Source organism: Lipophrys pholis (assembly GCF_963383615.2).
Source record: "Lipophrys pholis genome assembly, chromosome: 8".
Classification (NCBI taxonomy): Eukaryota; Metazoa; Chordata; class Actinopteri; order Blenniiformes; family Blenniidae; genus Lipophrys; species Lipophrys pholis.
In genome coordinates this window covers 31,966,315-31,986,074 of record NC_137630.1, presented here as the reverse complement: position 1 = coordinate 31,986,074, position 19,760 = coordinate 31,966,315, and the positions used below count along the sequence as shown (strand labels likewise).

The window sequence follows — 19,760 nt, the reverse complement described above, 5'->3', positions numbered from 1 at the left end:
AAATAGAAAGCCGATAGTGTGCGGCGCCGCGCCGCGCCGTTTAACGGCAGGCCTGGATTCTGAGTCAAGTTCACGCTGCCGTTTTATCACTTTCTGCTGTGGACATGTTCAATGTGAAGGTCGTGCTCCTCTGACCAATGAGGCGCCTGAGAGGTCGAGGGTCGTCTCCTCACGGCGGGATTATCTTCAGGACTGAAGCTCGTCACCGGTGGAGTTTGAATTTCCTCCCTGTGCGATCGTTGGTCAGTTCCAGCTCTTCAGCTGAATGTGAAATATTACTGCCACGGTCCAAAGCGTCAAGACCAAGACCAAGACCAAGACCAGAACCAAGACAATGAAGGCCAGAGACCGAATCAAGACCAAGACCATGACCATGATAAGACCAAGATATTACCAAGACTTTAAAGGGCCGAGTCAAGACCCAGACCAGAGCATCCCAAGACCAAGACTTAAAGGGACCAAGACAGAGTCAAGACCAAGAGCTTGGAGAAGTGGTCTGGAGACTGGAGTAGTACCACACTAACCAATAGTCTTGCACTCTGAAGAGGACCCGCTCTAAACAACTGATCCAGAGCCACATAGAAACCTGGGTCACTGTTTTGACATTGGATCGTTTCCGTCTCTAATGATCTCACTGACATTAATTAGTATGCAAATCAGGTGATGGTCTCGCCGTCCTCCAACCGGCGGTTCTGAAAGAGGAAGCGTCTGACGGTTCTGACTTATGATCCCGTCTCGCAGTGTCGGATTTGTCCCGTTGGTGTCGGCGGTGCGTTCACAGTCTGTACGGACCGATTCAGTGACAGACCAGCAGCTTCGCTCCTGACTGGACTTTTCTTTCCAGTCGGTTCTTGCCGGTGCCGGACCAGATCCCTCAGTCCAGGAGGAGTAATTGAATGGGGTCCAAATGGACCCGGGGCCTGTCGGCCACAGCTCATCAGCCATAGTGGCTCCCTGGCAGCCGCCGTGCTGCTGAATCGAAGAAGTTCATCCTCAAGCTCTAACTTTTCATTCTCCTTTCTCTGTGACTGATCGACAGAACGTCACTAAAACTGCTGGTCTGTTTGATCTGTGGCCTTTTCTCCGCGTCTCCTGGACCTCCCAGCTGTAATATATCACTTCATTCACAAGAGCTCAGGTGATTCTGAGCTTTTAAGAGTTTTAGTTTTCATTTTGTATTTGAATCTAACTGGTACCTCAGAGTTTGTCTCTGTACTGCGATAAACTCCAATATAAATGGATTTACAATTATATCGTATCAAGAGTGTGTGTGTGTGTGTGTGTGTGTGTGTGTGTGTGTGTGTGTGTGTGTGTGTGTGTGTGTGTGTGTGTGTGTGTGTGTGTGTGTGTGTGTGTGTGTGTGTGTGTGTGTGTGTGTGTGTGTGTGTGTGTCAGATAAACGGACGTTTTCAAAAGTTTTCACTTGAAATGTCGTCGTGTTTTAGTGATTTCAGGTGTTTTACCTTCTTTAACGATGGAAGCAGTTTTAATAATTCCATCTTTTTTTCTTTTTTTTCCTCTTTGGCTTCTTTAATCCATCATAACTTAATTGTGTCACTTGTTTTAGTCGTTCTATCTGTATTTATCTGTTTTTGACAGAAGTTTATTTTGGACATGTTGGAACAAAAATGAAATGAAATTAAAACACAAACAAACACAACAGAGCAAAGAAGCAAAAAAACAACAACAGAATAACAGAAGAATGTGACTATTATAAGACTTTCTTCCATTACCAGACCTTTATAGGAGCTGTTTTACTCTCTTTAGATGTTTTCAGACGTTATGTTTCCTGTTGAAGGAACTCCCCAGGTTCCTTTGAGGCCTTTCTTTATTTGGATTTATTAACAGTTAGAGGTGCTTCGAAAAATCAACATTTATCACCTGCAGTGTAAGTCAGCGAGCGTATCTCACCTGAAAAATGGTTCCTGAGCCACGAGCCTCTTGGAGCTGCACGGGTTTTCAGATAAATATGTTTAATTCCACATATTTCTGTGGGAGCTGCAGGGAGCCTCTGCAGGTTGGCTGAAGAGCAGGCCGCTGCTCTGGACCGTTTATGATATCAAGGACAAAGAAAAGGCTCATTTTACAGCCATCAGATCTAAATACATCCAGGTTCTGGGTCACAGACGTGTCAACAAGCTCTCAGCTGCTTTCTCACGTTCAGGAGGGGAAAGTTCCGAGCCTCTCAGCTGCTCCTGAACGCATCATTAGACCTGGCGGGGGCAGATGACATGATAACTAATTGATTCAGTGCACTTGAAGTGAAGCCGGCGTGAGAGTCTGTGTGTTTCTGATCCTCTGCAGGTGGTTTAAAGCTCCAGTGTTTGTTTTTAGTGGAACAAATAGAAATCTCTTCTCAAATCTGACCAGGAGAGGCAGCTGCAGGATTAAAGTTGGGCAGGGAGGGAGGTTTTTTTTTGTTTTTTTTAAGTAGAATCAAGTATACTTTCGATTCTGAGTTGATTTTTTTTCTTTCACTTCTTCTTTATCCAATAAAAAGCCATTATTACATCCTCTGTACAAAGACTTACCCGGATGTAAGTCACTGTTTTTCAGGTTGTCATAATGAAGCACTTTCATTCATTCTCAGAAAAAGAACCTTTTATTTTGTAAATGTTATTTAATCGTAATCCAATGTAAGGCCCCAATGTAGGTGAAAACTTTATATGTTTTTGTTTCAGAAAAGTTTTGCATTGACATGACAACATTTTGAATACGATGCCTGTTTTCCCAGAAATGGTGCAAAACGATGTAGTTCCCATGTGGGGCCACTAGTTGGAGGTGTTGCACTGAAAACACACACACACACACACACACACACACACACACACACACACACACACACACACACACACACACACACACACACACACACACACACAGAGCAGAGAACAATGAACTCTAAACATTAACAACGGGAGAACATTCTGGTGGACAGACCACCAAGTTGGATTGTTATTATGGTGACTGTCAAAATAAAAGTACCAAGTCCAGGAAAACAATGGACTGGGAGTCGTGACACCACAGAGGAAACTTGGTTCTGATTGGCTCTACTGAGCACGTGCAGAAGAAATGAGCCTGAGCATTTTCTAAAAGTTGGGTTTATCCCCGTTTCCATGGAGACGGAGTCAGAGCACATTTTTTTAAAGGTTCCATCTTTGGAGCCGTTTTCAAAAAGGTGCGTTTTCAGTGGCTCCCAGCGCCGTGGTCACGTAACCAGACCCTCAATACGCTAAGAAAGTTTGAAACGTTGTCATCGACACGGCGCCTCGGTCTGGACCAGGGTGAAGTAAACCAGACGATCCAAACCCCCTCTGACGCTGTGTCACCACTCTTATTCCTTCAAGCTTTTATTCTCAACCCTTTTCTCCCGTCCTCCCCTGCTTTCACCACAGACTGCACCCTGGTTAGTGTCAGTCCTTCAGCACGATGTCTTAAACCACCGGCCACTGCGTGTCCACGGCCGGACCTCAGAAACGTTCCTCCCTCTCGCGGTGGCCAGCAGCCAATTTCACAACACCTCTCTTTTTTGGAATTCAGAATCCGGGGGGTAGAAGTAGAAGTGCACCGCAGGTTAATGCAATATTTACCAGAGTTATTGATTATGAATCAAAATATGCCTGGAGGGAAGTTTTGATGATCCGCCCGTCTCTCCCTCCGGTGTGGCGCTCGCCTGTCTGTCGCTCCGTCACACTGCGATGAATATTTAACTGCAGCCCTGGAGGAGCTGTCAATCACCTCCTGTGTGTGTGTGTGTGTGTGTGTGTGTGTGTGTGTGTGTGTGTGTGTGTGTGTGTGTGTGTGTGTGTGTGTGTGTGTGTGTGTGTGTGTGTGTGTGTGTGTGTGTGTGTGTGTGTGTGTGTGTGTGTGTGTGTGTGTGGAGATCTAGCATTTCCTGCTCGCTGCCTTCGTCATCCGATCTCTCTCTCTCTCTCTCTCTCTCTCTCTCTCTCTCTCTCTCTCTCTCTCTCTCTCTCTCTCTCTCTCTCTCTCTCTCTCTCTCTCGCCCTGAAATCAGCACTGATGCTTACATATTTCTTTTTTAAGTTCAAACAATCAGTTTTTCATCCCTTCTTCAAACTCGCTGAGTTTGTTTCTGTATGTAGGCGTGATGTTTACTCATGATGGTGAACATACCTGCACACACTGAGGCCACAGGAGGGAGGAAATGTGTCGTTGTGTTGCCCTTTTTATATACTTTCCTTTTTAAAGTACCTGGTACCAGGGCAGTACCTGCAACCAGGTACTTATACATAGTGGAAAAAACGTCATAAGTGCTGCTAACACACACGACGTTACATAATACAGTACTCGCTGGGTTGCGTCGGGGAGCTTGTTCGAGTACGCTATCGGTATCGGTATCGGTATCGGTATCGGTATCGGTATCGGTATCGGTATCGGTGCGTCCCTACATGACACTCTTGTCCAGGTTTTGATCTGCACGGTACCAGATAAAAGCGATGACAACTTCATGTTCAACACTTTGAATTTTGACCCATCGGAGCAGTAAATGACTCATCGAGCATCTTGTCGGGAGATTTCCACTTCAGGTGCTCACAAACTCAGCATCAACATCATTTCAACAGATTCAATCATCTCGGATTGGGAAAGGGAAAATAAAACTGAGCATCAAATATCCAGAGAGCCACATGTGTACAACTAATGGATCCTGTTAATGCTGACGTTTTTTTCGGGGGAATATGAAAGAATTACTTTACAAACCACTGCTTGCTGGAACATAGTGCTCTGAGAGGAAATATCACAAAGACAGATGATGATCACTGCATCAAACAAAGATTTTCAGAATAGTTTTCTTCTTTGGTGTTTATATATTCAAAGCACAATAAAAACCTTATGAGAGTGAACAGTTGTTTCCATCTTTGCTGGATGGTTTCCACCTGATCTACCGATCTGATCTCCATTCGACGACAGACCGCAGGGACAATCTGTCCACACGTCCTCTTGGACAGTTACAGTTACTTTGGACATGTGGACACGAACTCACAGTGTCTTCTGACCTTTTCCCTCCTCAGTCTGGACGTTTTCAACACACAACAAAATCAATCCAAAGTCAAAAGGCTCGTAAAGGTGACGGCCAAACAATAAAACCGAGGTGGAGAATCGTCGGTCATAAGATGCTCGACCTTCAGCGAAAACAATCTGGAAAAGAAAATCCTGAAAACTCCAGTCAGAGGAGGGACCAGTGGCTGCCGACGGATAAATGAAATAACCAAACGATGGATTCCAGTAACGTCTTGAGTAAAAGAATTTACTGAATATAACCAACTAACTAACTGACTGATTAATTTAATGACTAATAGACAACCTGACAGACAAAATAGCCGACTGAGATAAAACTACTGACTAATTCAATGATTAACGGAAAAAAGTATCTAACTAATAAAACTACTGAGTAAATCACTGACAAGAAAACTGACTGTAAAGTTCACTAACTGACCGATGAAACTACTGACTAATTCAATGAATAACTAATAGATAACCTGACCCACGAATGAAGCAACTGACGAAATGACTCAGTCAGTAACTGACTGACTGATAGACCGTCTGAAGAACTAAACAGACGATATGTCCACTTGTTGGAGTGAAGTGTGTCAGTCCACACAATGAGTCCACACAATGAGTCCACACAATGAGTCCACACAATGAGTCCACACAATGAGTCCACACAATGAGTCCACACAATGAGTCCAATTGAAAAGTTCCATGAAATAAGAAACGTGTTCATAACCCAAAGATTCAAACCTCTAAAGCTTCTACTTCTCTTTTATTGTGGAGGACGATGGTCGAGATTGGAAATCGACCTTTTGTGTGTGTGTGTGTGTGTGTGTGTGTGTGTGTGTGTGTGTGTGTGTGTGTGTGTGTGTGTGTGTGTGTGTGTGTGTGTGTGTGTGTGTGTGTGTGTGTGTGTGTGTGTGTGTGTGTGTGTGTGTGTGTGTGTGTGTGTGTGTGTGTGTGATGGAGGGCTTCTTCTAGATGGATTTGAATATGCAGATAGGTAGATATCGTAATCTGGGTCAGTACATGGACTGAGGCCTGCACAGGGTGTGTTGGTTTATCTCTGAGCGCGCTCCAGTGGTGCATGTTATTAGCGTGTACCCTGCAGGTATACACACACACACACACACACACACACAGTCTTTGGTTCATACAAACACATTCAGACACGTCCTCCTCGAGTGTGTGAACTTTCTGTTCAAAGCCCAGAGGAACAGTTGTATCGCTGTGGATTCTAGTTTTCTCTCTCTGAGCTCTCTGAACTCACACACTCTCTGATCTGTCTCTCTGGATTCTCCTCTGTGTGTGTGTGTGTGTGTGTGTGTGTGTGTGTGTGTGTGTGTGTGTGTGTGTGTGTGTGTGTGTGTGTGTGTGTGTGTGTGTGTGTGTGTGTGTGTGTGTGTGTGTGTGTGTGTGTGTGTGTGTGTGTGTGTGTGTGTGTGTGTGTGTGAGGACCTTTTGTCTCTCCAGAACGTCTTTAGGGCCTCGATCACTTCAGTATCCAGAGATTTGAGATATTAGTTATAATTCCAGTCCTCCCATGTTTCCTCGGGTTGTTTTTTCTTCCGACTGGTGCTGAGTGAATCCTCAGATGTACGCCGGTTCGGATGAAAGCCGCACAATTCCTTTCCATTTACTGCTCTAATTACGGCGGGAAGCTTTTGTGTTTGACGCTGCCGCTGCTGATTGGCTGGAGACCGTTTCCTGGTCATCATAAACCACATCGCAGCCTGTTCCGTGTTGGTTTTGCTATTGAGACGATCATAGAGATGGAAATAGATGCTACAGCTGAAGATTAGTTCTCTTTTCTTCTGCTTCATCTCATTTCGATGCGTCATGGTGTTGCTTTGCTGCTGGAGATGTTTTCTACCTCCAACACTTGGTTTTCTACTCTGAACTGATAAATCCACCTCCTTTGCACACATCCAGGTCCTACAGGCGTCAATCATGAGTCCAAAATCAGAATGTTCTTCTCCTAGGGACTTTCTGAGAGATCGCCACCTCGTCTGAAGCGATCTGCTTGGTAAAGTCGACAGATTTTAGATTTATTAGCTTTCAAACAGACGATGTTTGAAGCTTTTTAGTAGAAAATCTGCCATAAGACCAAGACAACCAGACCTCCTTTACACGACGTTCTCAAGTGAAAAATGCAAAAGTTTCGTGGCGTTTTAGGCGTCGACGATGGTGGTCAGAGTCACTGAAAACACCACTTTTTGAAATCAAATTCTGGGACTTATTAGTTTTATTTTGACAGTCGCCGTAATAACAATCCATCTTGGTAGTTTTTTTTTTACCAGAAGGTTTCATTGCATTTGGCTTTATGTTGAGATTGTTGTCATTTTCTGCAGTAATTATTGGTTTTTCTGACATTTTCATCACATATTCTCTGCGCCACAACAGCCTTTATTCTAAGGTTCTAGCTCCTCCTGTTCTCCTCCTCCTCCTCCTGTTCTCCTCCTCCTCCTCCTGTTCTCCTCCTCCTCCTCCTGTTCTCCTCTTCCTCCTCCTCCTCCTGTTCTCCTCCTCCTCCTCCTGTTCTCCTCCTCCTCCTCCTCCTCCTCCTGTTCTCCTCTTCCTCCTCCTCCTCCTGACCTCCTCCTCCTGTTCTCCTCCTCCTCCTGTTCTCCTCCTCCTCCTGGTCTGGTCGGTCCAGAAACCTTCAGTATTCTAAGTTTCTAGCTCCTCCTGGATTTTCCTCATTTGAATATTGGATCATAGGAGCTACATTCAGAATCTGCTGTGTCTGTGTGAGTTGGACTGGCTCCGCCCACACATGCCCATCTTGGGAAGAGGAGGAAGTACTTCCTCTCGTGGTGCCATGTGCCAGAGCAGAGCTGCCTAATTGTGGGAGGAGTCAAAGGGAGGGCCAATCTTGATTGGGATTGGCTAAACCCCCGATGACACTATATAGGGTTTGATTTCTGATTGGCTGCTTGGAGCAACACACTTTTTAAAACCTGAAACAAGCCAGGGACAGAGAGGACAGACTGTCTTCACTTCTGGGACGTCAGTCCAGGTATGGGGACGAGTAGTACTGCTGGAGAACCTTTAGGGAGTGGATTTTACAGAATATGAGCCTTTTAAATGTTGAATTTTAAGGTTCTTGTGGTTCTATTTTACCACTTCGGATAGGCTGGATAGAACATGAGTGAATACATACTGCCAGTGTGTTCATGTACAGTCAGAGTTGATCTCATTATTACTGCCTCCAGCCCAGATTGGTGTCGTCCCACTGAGCAGATTCTCTTCACACATCCAGCAGCTTAAAGTTCTTCTCTCCGTGGTTCTGATCCATCTGCTGGCTAATTGCTCATCAGTGTTGGCCTGCTGGGCCTTCCTTTGTTCCTTTGAGCTCCACAGAGCAGCAGACTGAGAAAAAGAGCAGATCTGTGGCTGGTTAAGCCTAACCTCTGGATCTGAACCGTCTGTTAAACCCCAGCAGCTCCTGCTTCCAGAATAAAACATGAGCTGATGTAACAATACCAGTTCACACAGCCTGAAATCCAAGCTCTTTCAGCACCGGCAGTGGAAACACCTCCCCACTTGTTTAAAGTGTTGATGGAATTTTGCGTATGAGCTGTTTAAGAGAGTGAAGAAGGAGTATCTCTGCAGCAGCTGACCTCCGTCTCCCGAGGAAACAAATCAGCTGCTCTGTCTTGCTGTGGATGAAGCGTCCGCCGAGAGATGTGGGCTTTATTAGAGCTAATGTGTTTGGATATGAATGTAATATGAATGTAATGGGCTCAGTGTCCAGTTAAGAGTTCACAAGTGGACTGGTGAGACGTGTGGAGCCCAGAGGAGCTGATCCTGCTCTGCTGAGGGATTATAGAACATCTTCCTCCTCTAACATCCAGATTATAGAGCATCTTCCTCCCCTAACATCCAGATTATAGAGCATCTTCCTAGATTGTTAGATGTAATAAATCCACTAATAACAGTGAATTTAATTTGGCAGTGACGCTCTGTCAAGCAGAGCTGAGGAGCCTCATGAGGTCTTCTGATGCTCTGGTTTGAAACCACAGAGTGAAGAACTGATCTTCACCAGAACTTGTCATCGACCTCAGTTCTTGTTCCTGCAGCTTCACAGAAGCAAATCACTGCCACCAGATTCCAAACACTCGTGGAAGGTCCGACCTGAGGAGACGCGTGTGGATCTTTAATAAGAACAAGATTCATTCTGGACGTGAATCACAAATTTAGAAATATGTTTCTGAGTTTCCGATGCAGATTTCCAGCAATTTGAAGAGCGACTGATTTAAACGCTCTGTTTTGTAGCGTCTTTTGTTTCCTGTCAAAAAAACAAGTTATACCCCCCTCCACCCCCCCACCCCCCCTCCGTCACTCAAAGTGGCTGCAGATTGGAAATCCTGACACGCGGAAAAAAACATTAGAGCTGACATTTTAAATCTGCCATGTTTTCCTGTGCGTCTCTACATGTCCATCTGTCTGTCTGTATGTCTGTCTCTGTCTCTCTGTCTCTCTCTCTCTCTCTCTCTCTCTCTCTCTCTCTCTCTCTTTCCTTCACCTCCTCCTCCCTCTCGGTTTTCCTTTGTTCCCTCGTGTTTTATCACACTGACAGACGAAATACTTGTGCCGAGGGAGAGTCCTCATGTTTCCGCCATTCCAAAGAGAGAGAGGAGTGTGAGGACGTGTCCCTGATGGAGACGACGTGGAACAAAAAGACAAACTCCCATAATCATCCAAACCAATGAAACAGAAGCAGTGAAGTCGGAAAGAGGAGAAAGCTTTCATGTTTTCTTCAGGGAAGCACTGATAGCACTTTTTTAAACCAGGAGTACTGACCTTTAGCCACTTGTCGATACTGTGTAGTACTGGTACGAGTACTTACTGAATACCATGAAGCCTAATTCATCCATATATGCAAATGCTATGCGAAGGATTTGTGTCGTCACGAACCGCGTTTGCACAGCCGCAGTTTCGATGCTACGTCACCGCCAACAGCGTTACAGTCTGTAGTAGCATAGCGCAGAGCATTGCGCAGAGCATAGCATCGACGCTACGCTACTGTAGACTGTAGACCGAGTTAATGAGAGTATCGGTCAGACTTTAATCATGTTTAGCATGTAGCATCGCTGGTGTGTGAGCCCCGAAACTCTATAGCATGTAGCATGTAGCATCGCTGGTGTGTGACCCCCGAAACTCTATAGCATGTAGCATGTAGCATCGCTGGTGTGTGACCCCCGAAACTCTATAGCATGTAGCATGTAGCATCGCTGCTGTGTGAGCCCCGAAACTCTATAGCATGTAGCATGTAGCATCGCTGCTGTGTGAGCCCCAAAACTTTATAGATAGATACATAACCTTTATTGTCGTTCATCATTTACATCAGAGAGGCACTGCAGAATGAACTTTTGATGCAGGGTCAACGATAAAACACACAAAAAGAACCGAAGATAAAATGAGGTGCCTAAAATGCAGTGCAAGAATAAGTGGGAATATGTTAAAACACAGAATAAATTTGTTAAAACACAGAATAAATATGTTAAAACAGAGCATGGTGTTTATAGTTCGCTGTTTAAAAAACTTCTTGAACCTGGCAGTTTTATATCTCAGGCTGCGGTTCCTCCTGTCTGGGGGAAGGGTCAGTTGAGCATGTAGCATGTAGCATGTAGCATCGCTGGTGTGTGAGCCAAGAAACTCTTTAGCATGTAGCATGTAGCACGCCTCAGAGTTACGCTAAACTACTGAGCGACATCAGGCTAACGCTGCTGCTGAGTGAGTTGCTGGTGTTGTACTGTGGACATCTGGCAATGTTGCTGACGGAATACTTTTATGAGTACCAGTACTCCATGCAGTATCAGACCTGATAATACTTGCATTGGTCCAACGCTAGTTTCCAGGTTTGATTGTTTTAAAAGGAGGGGAAAAACTTAAAAATAGAAAAACTTTACGTCGTTACCTCGCGGTGAGAAAGAGGGAGGAGATAATGAAAGAAAAAAGAAGGGAGAGGAAACGAGGGAATGAGATGGCGAGAAAGAGGAGAACGAGCCTGAGCGCTGAGAGCTTAACCTCTTTCTGACTCGTCCCGATATTCATCTCAGTCTCGTTGTCTCTCTGTGGATGGAGGGAGGGAGGGTGGGAGGGATGGAGGGAGGGATGGAGAGATGGATGGAGGGTGGGATGGAGGGAGGGAGGGAGGGAGGGAGGATGGATAGAGGATGGATGGATAGAGGGAGGGAGGGAAGGAGGATGGATGGAGGGTGGGAGGGATGGAGGGAGGGTGGGAGGGAGGATGGATGGAGGGATGGAGGGACGGAGGGATGGATGGAGGGTGGGAGGGATGGAGAGATGGATGGAGGGTGGGATGGAGGGAGGGAGGGATGGATGGAGGGACGGAGGGATGGATGGAGGGTGGGAGGGATGGAGGGAGGGTGGGAGGGAGGATGGATGGAGGGATGGATAGAGGGAGGGGGGGATGGAGGGAGGGATGGAGAGATGGATGGAGGGGAGCAGAGACGATGAGGTGGAGGAACGAGGTCGTCCGAGTCGCCGCCACTCTTCTGGAAACTTTCTGTTTTTACCTCACAGCCACAAAACTGTTCATAACAAAACTCGCTCTGCTTATAATCTCTAAACAGCCATAATCTGAGATTGGGAGGAAAAGTCATTGTAACCAGAAGTTTGTTTCCTTCATTTCTCTTCTTTCTGTTTCCCTCCTCTTGGTTTTAGTTGCTCTCCTCACCTCTTTAATCCATCAATATTTCATGTCTGCTGTTCTCCCTTTCCTCAATTTGTTCTTGTCTGTGTTGTTTGGGGATGGTGAGCTCCTGGTCACATGGGCGGTCAGTCCACACACACACACACACACACACACACACACACACACACACACACACACACACACACACACACACACACACGGGGGAAAACAAAGCCAATTATTTTAAAGTACACCTGAATGTGTGTATGCTCACTGATCCGTGCAGTAATAAGAAATTCCCTCACACTCACACGGGTTAATGCAAAGCTGCTGACCTGTAACGCTGAGAGGCTCATAAATACAGACCACCAAACACACAGTCCCGTAATCCCTCCCAATCCAATTACAGCACAAACAGAGACGGGCGCTTAATGAATTAAAGGCTCACTTCTTCATTCACACAAACAAAACGAGACTTGGGCTGAGCTGGAAACCTGGAAAACACCCTCGGCTCGGAAAAAACAAAGAAGTGAATTCATAATCTAAGGAGATCGTTTCCATGGCGACGGCGCTCAGATCCACTGAAAACACAACTTCTTTGAAAATGGCTCCCAAGCTGGAACTTTTGGGGAAAACTTTCTGACTCCGTGGTCGTGTAAACGGGTTCGAGGCCCGGCCAATGTATTTATAGAGCACCATTCAAACACAGGGCAGTTCAGTGTTTTACACTTTCACTTTGGCCCTGTTACCATGACAGCGTTTCACCTGACGACACCTCATCTGTTAAAGGAAAGTGTTTTAAACTGCAGCAGCAAACTGACACCATGAAGTTAGTCTGCCAGGCCACAGGAGGCGCTGTTGCTTGTTTTTTGTAAGGAAACCACACAGATGTCTGTGCAGAGAACAAAATGGAGCGAAGCGACATTCTAGTGGCCTGAAGATGAATCGGATGCTATGAGGGGAGAGTCTCAACTAGTAAACTACTGACATGGACGATGAAACTAGAATAGTCAAACCACTACGGGTCGGCCATGTTGGTTTACAGGCACATGAGCAGGAGCCACTATTTACCACAAACCCCCCAAAAGGTGATGAAACTTTTGCAGATACACTCGCTATTTGTTTGTTGTGTAAACGAGGCATCAGACGTAGCCAGGTTCACATTGTCTTTAGAGTAAAAAGAAAATAAAGGACCAACAACACCTTTGTCAGAAAAACGTGTCCTTCCACTTTGTGCTTCTTCATGGACGAGTTGGCGAACGCGTAGCACCTGCTGCTTTCATGAGTTGACTGCCACATCCTTGTAACAGGAGGCATTAGGCAGCGCTCCCTTTGATTTCCTGGGCAGCAGTGAACCCTGCTGGTCGGACTGAAGGGAAAACAAAGGTCCCTACGTCTTCCTCCCTTTGCTGCTCCTCTGCTCTCTAACTGCAGCTCAATGCAGCCGGCGGGAGTCCGGCCAGGCTGGGTCCTCCTGTGGGCAGAGCAATTATGATAGGATTTGAGGATGAGGAGAGGACGGAGGCAGACGAAGGGAAGAGAGTGAGACAGAAGTGGAAAATGGGAAATGATTCAGCTGGAGGAGGGATTGATGACGAGTGTGGAGCAGGAAGAGGAAGGTTCTAGATGAGAGGGATTAGAGACCAAGCATGAGGACGGCAGACACACAACTGGATGACTCTGCAGCGGAGACCCGGGGAAGACGAAAGTCCCAGTTTCCCATAATCCTTTGCGTTTGTAAGTAAGTGCTCACAGAGCCATCTGAGCCAATAAGACTTTGGTGTCTCGGCTGCGGGTCACGATGTTCCCATTTCTTCTCTGCGCCTCGTTCACTGGGAGAACAGAGATAACAGCCCAGGTCACCGGTTCAAATCCCCGCAGCACTGCTCCCAAGAACAATGAGTGATGCTGAAGTGATGGTGGCTCACAGAGCATCGGAGATGATCAAATATTGTCCGCCGTTCCAGTTACTGCAGTGTAATGTGATCGATCTAACTGATGTACCGTAGTTCCCAGACTGACTGTAGTTGTTTGGTTGTTGCTGGCCACATGAGCTGTACTGACAAGCAACTCATATATTGAAATATACATGTCACCAGTGTGGTACTCAAAACAGGTCACATTTACCAACATCTTGGTCTTGACTTGATCTCAGCACATCACATGAATAAGAGACCAAAAGGTCACTCCCATCAAACCTCAGTTCATGTTTATCCAGCTTGTTCCTGTAGTTTTAGATGTACATGACATTCATCAGTGATAACTAAGCTTATATGTGTTGCTCCAGCCGGTGGCCCGGTTGTTTGAGTCATCGACTGTAGAAACATTAAACAGCAGTAGAATGTCATCTCGCATGACGATGTTGCTTGATTTTCATTTACTCAGAGAGAAATTAATGCTTTTCCAATATTTTGCTCGGATCAATACGCTGATACATCCACAGCGACCCAGATGTTAGCAGCAGGTCCACAACATTACGAAGCACAGCGTCCATGTTGCCTCCATGCTGATCCTGACCGCTGCAGACCAGAAACGCCCCACAAGAGCTGCAGGCTTGAAGACGCTCTGACGCGTTGGGTTCAATCTCTACATATTCACATTGTCTGCTTCTGACTTTGAGCACAGAACCTTCACTTGCTGCCTGATGTATCCCTCCGCCAGCAGCAGCCATGATGAGGGGAAGAACAAATAATCACTTGTCGTTGGTCATAATGTTATGGCTGAATAGTGTCTTCGCTAAATGTCCAACTTCCAGGCTCAAATACAATAATCAGCCGGTAGGAGCTTCATTATGATGGCGGCTCATGAAAGAGATTTAATGTCAGCTGACGGCTGAAGAGTTGGATTTAATTAAAACGCGACTCCATTACTCTGGAATATCTGATTGCATTTTGAATAAGTCAAGTTTTTACTCCTGGAAAGGATTTGGCCTCAGCAAGAGGCGGCGGCTCTGGTTACTGGTTCGGCCAAAAGCAACTTGTCACAAGAAAGGGGTGGAGCCTAAACCAGGGGCGTCAAACAAAACTGGCCGGCAAGAGGCTCCGATCCAAACCGCCGAGGAAACGGTGACGATCTCAAAGAAAACATGAGCCCAGTTGAGATGTGACTCCAAGTCGTCAGGCGGAGTTTGTAAAAACACCCAGAATACCACAGTTTTGTGGATTTTTCACTGTTTTGCTGCAGAAGGTTTCATAAAAACGGACTTTGTGTTGAGATTCTGGTTATTTTTGGTACTAATTGTGAAACATTTTGCAAAAATGCCCAGACTCACCTCGCAACTTCGTGAAAACGCGCCGACTCCCTCTCAGTGCAAACGGGAGAAAACGCAACTTTTCTGAAACGCCGCCGCTCACATGCACACCACGGCCAAAGCAAATCCCGTAATCTCTGGACTATAAGCTGCTACTCTTCTCACAAGCTTTGAAACCTGCAGGTTAAACGATGACGTGGCTAATCTATGGTTTTTTAGGCTTCATGCCGCCGATACGTGAGTGATGCCTTTAGGTGCATCACGTAACTCCGACCTTTCTTTTTTTTTCATTCTTTTTAAATTTGGTGGGTGTGGCTTATATTCAGCCGACTCAGCTCTACCGTCCAGAAATTACGGTAGTTGTTCTGCACCGGCTCAGTCGATGTCATGACTCCCAGTTTATATTCTCCTGGGACTACAGTCCCATTCTTAATGTTTATAGTATTTTGTCGCAAAAGCAGCCAACAGCGCCATCTAGCGGCCCAACATGAAAACTACATCGTTTTCAGCATTTCTGTGCTTTGCGTGTGAACACACAGGCCTGAGAAGTCCAATGAGCAATGCATTGTGGGAAACTTCCAGGTCAGATGTGGTCAAACGGTGACACAGAAAACAGGAAACAAGCTGCCGCTCCGATATTATGAATCTAAAGGCAGCAGAATAGTGTTTGCTGCTCTGGAACCACGTGACGCCCCATATGTCCTCACTTCCAGTAGCCATGGAAACGTCTTCTTTTTTTTCCATCTTTTATTTCTAGAGCACTTTGATTGGAGAGAAGAAACGCCGCGACCCCGTTAGTGTTGGTTCTGGAGAGAACAGGTGGAGGGACGTCGGCGTGAACGCAGAAGCAGCTCTGGTCCAAAGCAACACAACTGGAAGTTTCCTCCACTAACGTGTGATTGTTCTTGACCGCACGGCGGTGGAAATGCAGTAAGGCCCGCGCAGGGGCGGTGGAAATGTTAACGGCAGTGTGACAGCGTGAGCGCAGCGACTTGAAGCCCCTGAGAGGAGCTGGTGGAAACCCCTTTGATTCTGACCAGAGGCTTTATTAAAGCCAGTCTCGTTGTGTTTCCTCTGAAGAAACACGACCTGACATTTACATTTGCCTCATCAAACCCGGCTGTCGGCTCGCTGACGAGGGCTGGAGACAAGACGGGAGGACGGGGTGCTGGAGGTGAAGGCGGAGAATTGAGAGAGAGGCTTGAGAAAGAGAAGGAACACGGGAGTGGAAGGAGAGACAGACAGAGGAGGAGGAGGAGGAGGAGGAAGAGCCAGAATGCAAAGCAGGAGATCAAACGGGAAGATGGATGAGGAGACGGTGAGGAAGTGAGACGAGAGAACGAGATTCACTCCGACAGAAAAACCAGGAAGTGAAGAGACAGACGCCTCTGTGTGTGTGTGTGTGTGTGTGTGTGTGTGTGTGTGTGTGTGTGTGTGTGTGTGTGTGTGTGTGTGTGTGTGTGTGTGTGTGTGTGTGTGTGTGTGTGTGTGTGTGTGTGTGTGTGTGTGTGTTTCAGAGTCAAACAGTGACATTTTCAGTGAAGATGTGACTCCTGGCTACAGATACTCCCACTGTCAGCAGTATCACACACACACACACACACACACACACACACACACACACACACACACACACACACACACACACACACACACTAGTTGTAGACTGTATTTCCCAGCTCCTCACTCAAACACTTTGCTTTCACTGCAAACGGCTTGATTTCCTCCGATCTTGAAGAAGACGTGTTGAAACACACAGTCACAGATAGATTGATCGGTTCTCTGGGACACTGAGGTTCCGTCCAACCAGAACGCCGTTTCACGTAAACGCCTCGTTCATCCACACGGCGCGACGCGAGGTTCCAGAGTGGGGACATTTGAAAATGCTGGTTTTGACGTGTGGACAGGCAAAGATGCACAGTTGCGGGAAAACGATGACGTCACCTGACAAACTCTGAGATTTCATGATGTTCATACAAACAACAATGGCGGACGAGCTGCTCCAGGTGGCGCTGCAGAAGCTACTGATGCGAGTCAGTTTAATAAGGCCACATGTTGGATGTCTGGAGTACGAGGAGGAGCAGGAGTGTTCTCCATGTCGTCTTCTCCATTTCTGTGGTGCTCTCTGTGGCTTCTTCTGTGTTTTGGGGGTATTGTTCAGTCACAGTGCCCCCTAAAGGCCTGGCATATGTCCTACATCATGTTGTTCATCGTAACGTGTGGATGGAATATGTTTTTCTTAAGAACGCCGGGGAGAAAAACGATTGTTTTGGCTTGTGTGGCCTAAGACCCTGCTTACATGACAACAGCTCAAGTTACGTTGCATCATGTTTGTGTTTTCGTTTCAGAAAAAGTTTTGTTTTCACACAGCAACGTTTAGAAAACGATTTGTGTGTATTTGTGTGTGTGAACGGGTGAATGTGATGTAAAGCACTTTTGGACTTTTAGTGGTTAAAAAGTTGTATATGAGTGAAATCCATTTACCTTTTAGCTAGTTAGTAACTAGTCCTTCTGCACACGCTCAGTAGAGACAATCAGAACAGTGTTTTCTCCGTGGTGTCATGACTCCCAGTCCTTATTCTCCTGGACTTGGGACTTTTATTTTGACAGTCAGCGTAATAACAATCCAACTTGGTGGTTTTATTTTGACAATCACCATAATAATAATCCAACTTGGTACTTTTATTTTGACAGTCACCGTGATAACAATCCAACTTGGTAGCTTTATTTTGACAGTCACCGTAATAACAATCCAACTTGGTAGTTTTATTTTGACAGTCACCGTAATAACAATCCAACTTGGTGGTCTGTCCACTAGAACGTCTGTGTTCTCCTGTTGATAATGTTTAGAGCTCGTTGTTCTCTGGTGTGTGTGTGTGTGTGTGTGTGTGTGTGTGTGTGTGTGTGTGTGTGTGTGTGTGTGTGTGTGTGTGTGTGTGTGTGTGTGTGTGTGTGTGTGTGTGTGTGTGTGTGTGTGTGTGTGTTCTTTCAGTACTAAAACTATCAACTAGTGGCCCAACAGGGAAACTACAGAGTTTTCAGTGTTTCTGCAGAATTGGACATCCTTTTCAAAACGTCGCCATGTAGATGTAAAACTTTCCTGAAACAAACAACGACATGTTTTCACTAGAAAATGTTAAACATGACCTTTTTCTGGGGCTTGTTTTCTGCTTTTATCCATATAAACACAACTAGAATGTGATCTTTCCATTCGGTCACAAAGTTTTCACAAGAATCAAGATGATAAATGAACAAACAGTAAACTATTGTTGCATGTTCTCCCGATGCGCAGCCTTCCTCTGCAATCTGAGTTTCTCTTCTGTAAGTGAATCACTGTAAGCGCTGGCGTGACGTGAAGAGCAGGTGATCTTCTCTCCGACTCATTATTTTTATTTTATTTAACAGTTGATGAAAAGACGGGGAGTAATGTGAAAGGTGTCAGCTGTCAGCAGCAGCTCGCCAAGAATCATCGCCCGACCACGGTTCCACCGCAGCAGGAGACGGCCTTTTAATCTTTTCTGGATCAGTGATTAACTTCTTCTCTTTTTTTTTCTTTTCTTTAATTTCCAGGCAGCTTTATTTGGTTGAAAGACTCTTAACAACCCCACAGAGCACAGACGGAGTTAGTCAGCTCGTTGGTGAACAAAGAGAAGCGTTTAGCCGCTAAGGAGGCAGATTTCTTCAGAACCCCGGGGGTTACGCCAATAAAAGTCTCCATGATTTGATGCATAACATACGTTCATCACCGTTACACCGTTTGATCTGCTTAGTGTTGACCTTTCACCCCCTTGTTTGGATTAAATCCATTTTAACTTTCATCTTGGGCTGATATTCAGCACCTGAGTGTGTGTTGTGACTCTCCATCCCGAGTTATCTGTGGGATCCACAACTCGTCTTTTTCCACTTTCTTCTAAAACTTGTGATTCTCCAGAGCAGTCATGCCCAACTTTTCCCGGGGGTGCCTGACCTCCACCGGGAATTTATTTATTTTTTTGGGGGGGGAGGGGAGTTCATCGGGGGTTATGAGGCCCTTTGTGATTATAGAACCCCGTTCACACCAACCTAAACAATCTTTTTTGTCACCGTCGTTCTTGAAAAGATTCCCGTCCACCATGAAAATGACTCAAAATGATGTGGTACATATGCCAGGCCTATAGATGGCGCTGTCACTCTGCCACAGGAATACTCCAAAAGCAGAGAAGACAGGGAGCACGAAAGAAACCGACAAATCCAGCATGTGGCCTTATTGAAGCAAATAGCATCAGCAGCTTCTGCAGGTCGTCGGCCATGTTGTTGTTAGTGATGTCACTGAGAAGGAGGCGGGGTTATTGGGTCGAGAGGCGGGGCCATGGCATCATTGTTTACAGCTAATGTGCGTCTTGTCCGTCCACACGTCAAAACCGAGGCAGCGTTTTCAAATTTCTCCACTCTAAAGCCCATCCATCCATCCATCCATCCATCCATCCATCCATCCATCCATCCATCCATCCATGGTAGTATAGAGAGTAGAGAAGTCCTGGTGAACCCCGAGCTGCTCCCAGACCAAGCGATAGAATCTCTCCAGAGTCCTGGACTGACCTCCCTGTTGGACCTGCCTGGTACACCTCTGAAGGGAGGCCACCAGGGGGCGTCCTAATCCCATGAACCTCCTCAGTGTCTTTAGTCAAGCAAATACGGACATAAGTAGAGCTGAAAGTATCTTTTGTGGTGAAAAAGTGACCAGTGGAAGTTTGAAACTGGAAGCTGAAGCGACACCAGACCCTCCAAGACGTCGAGTCTGTCCTCACGGTCTGTATGGAGGACTTCCTGTTCTCGAACAGAGAGACTGTATCT

General features: G+C 46.1%; 1 protein-coding gene across 1 annotated transcript in view; it reads left to right on the top strand.

Moving 5' to 3' along the window:
- Window positions 1-19,760, top strand: part of xkr7b (XK, Kell blood group complex subunit-related family, member 7b) — a gene marked incomplete at both ends in the record, with an annotated part of 51,679 nt that overhangs the window by 6,065 nt on the left and 25,854 nt on the right. The window lies entirely within an intron of this gene.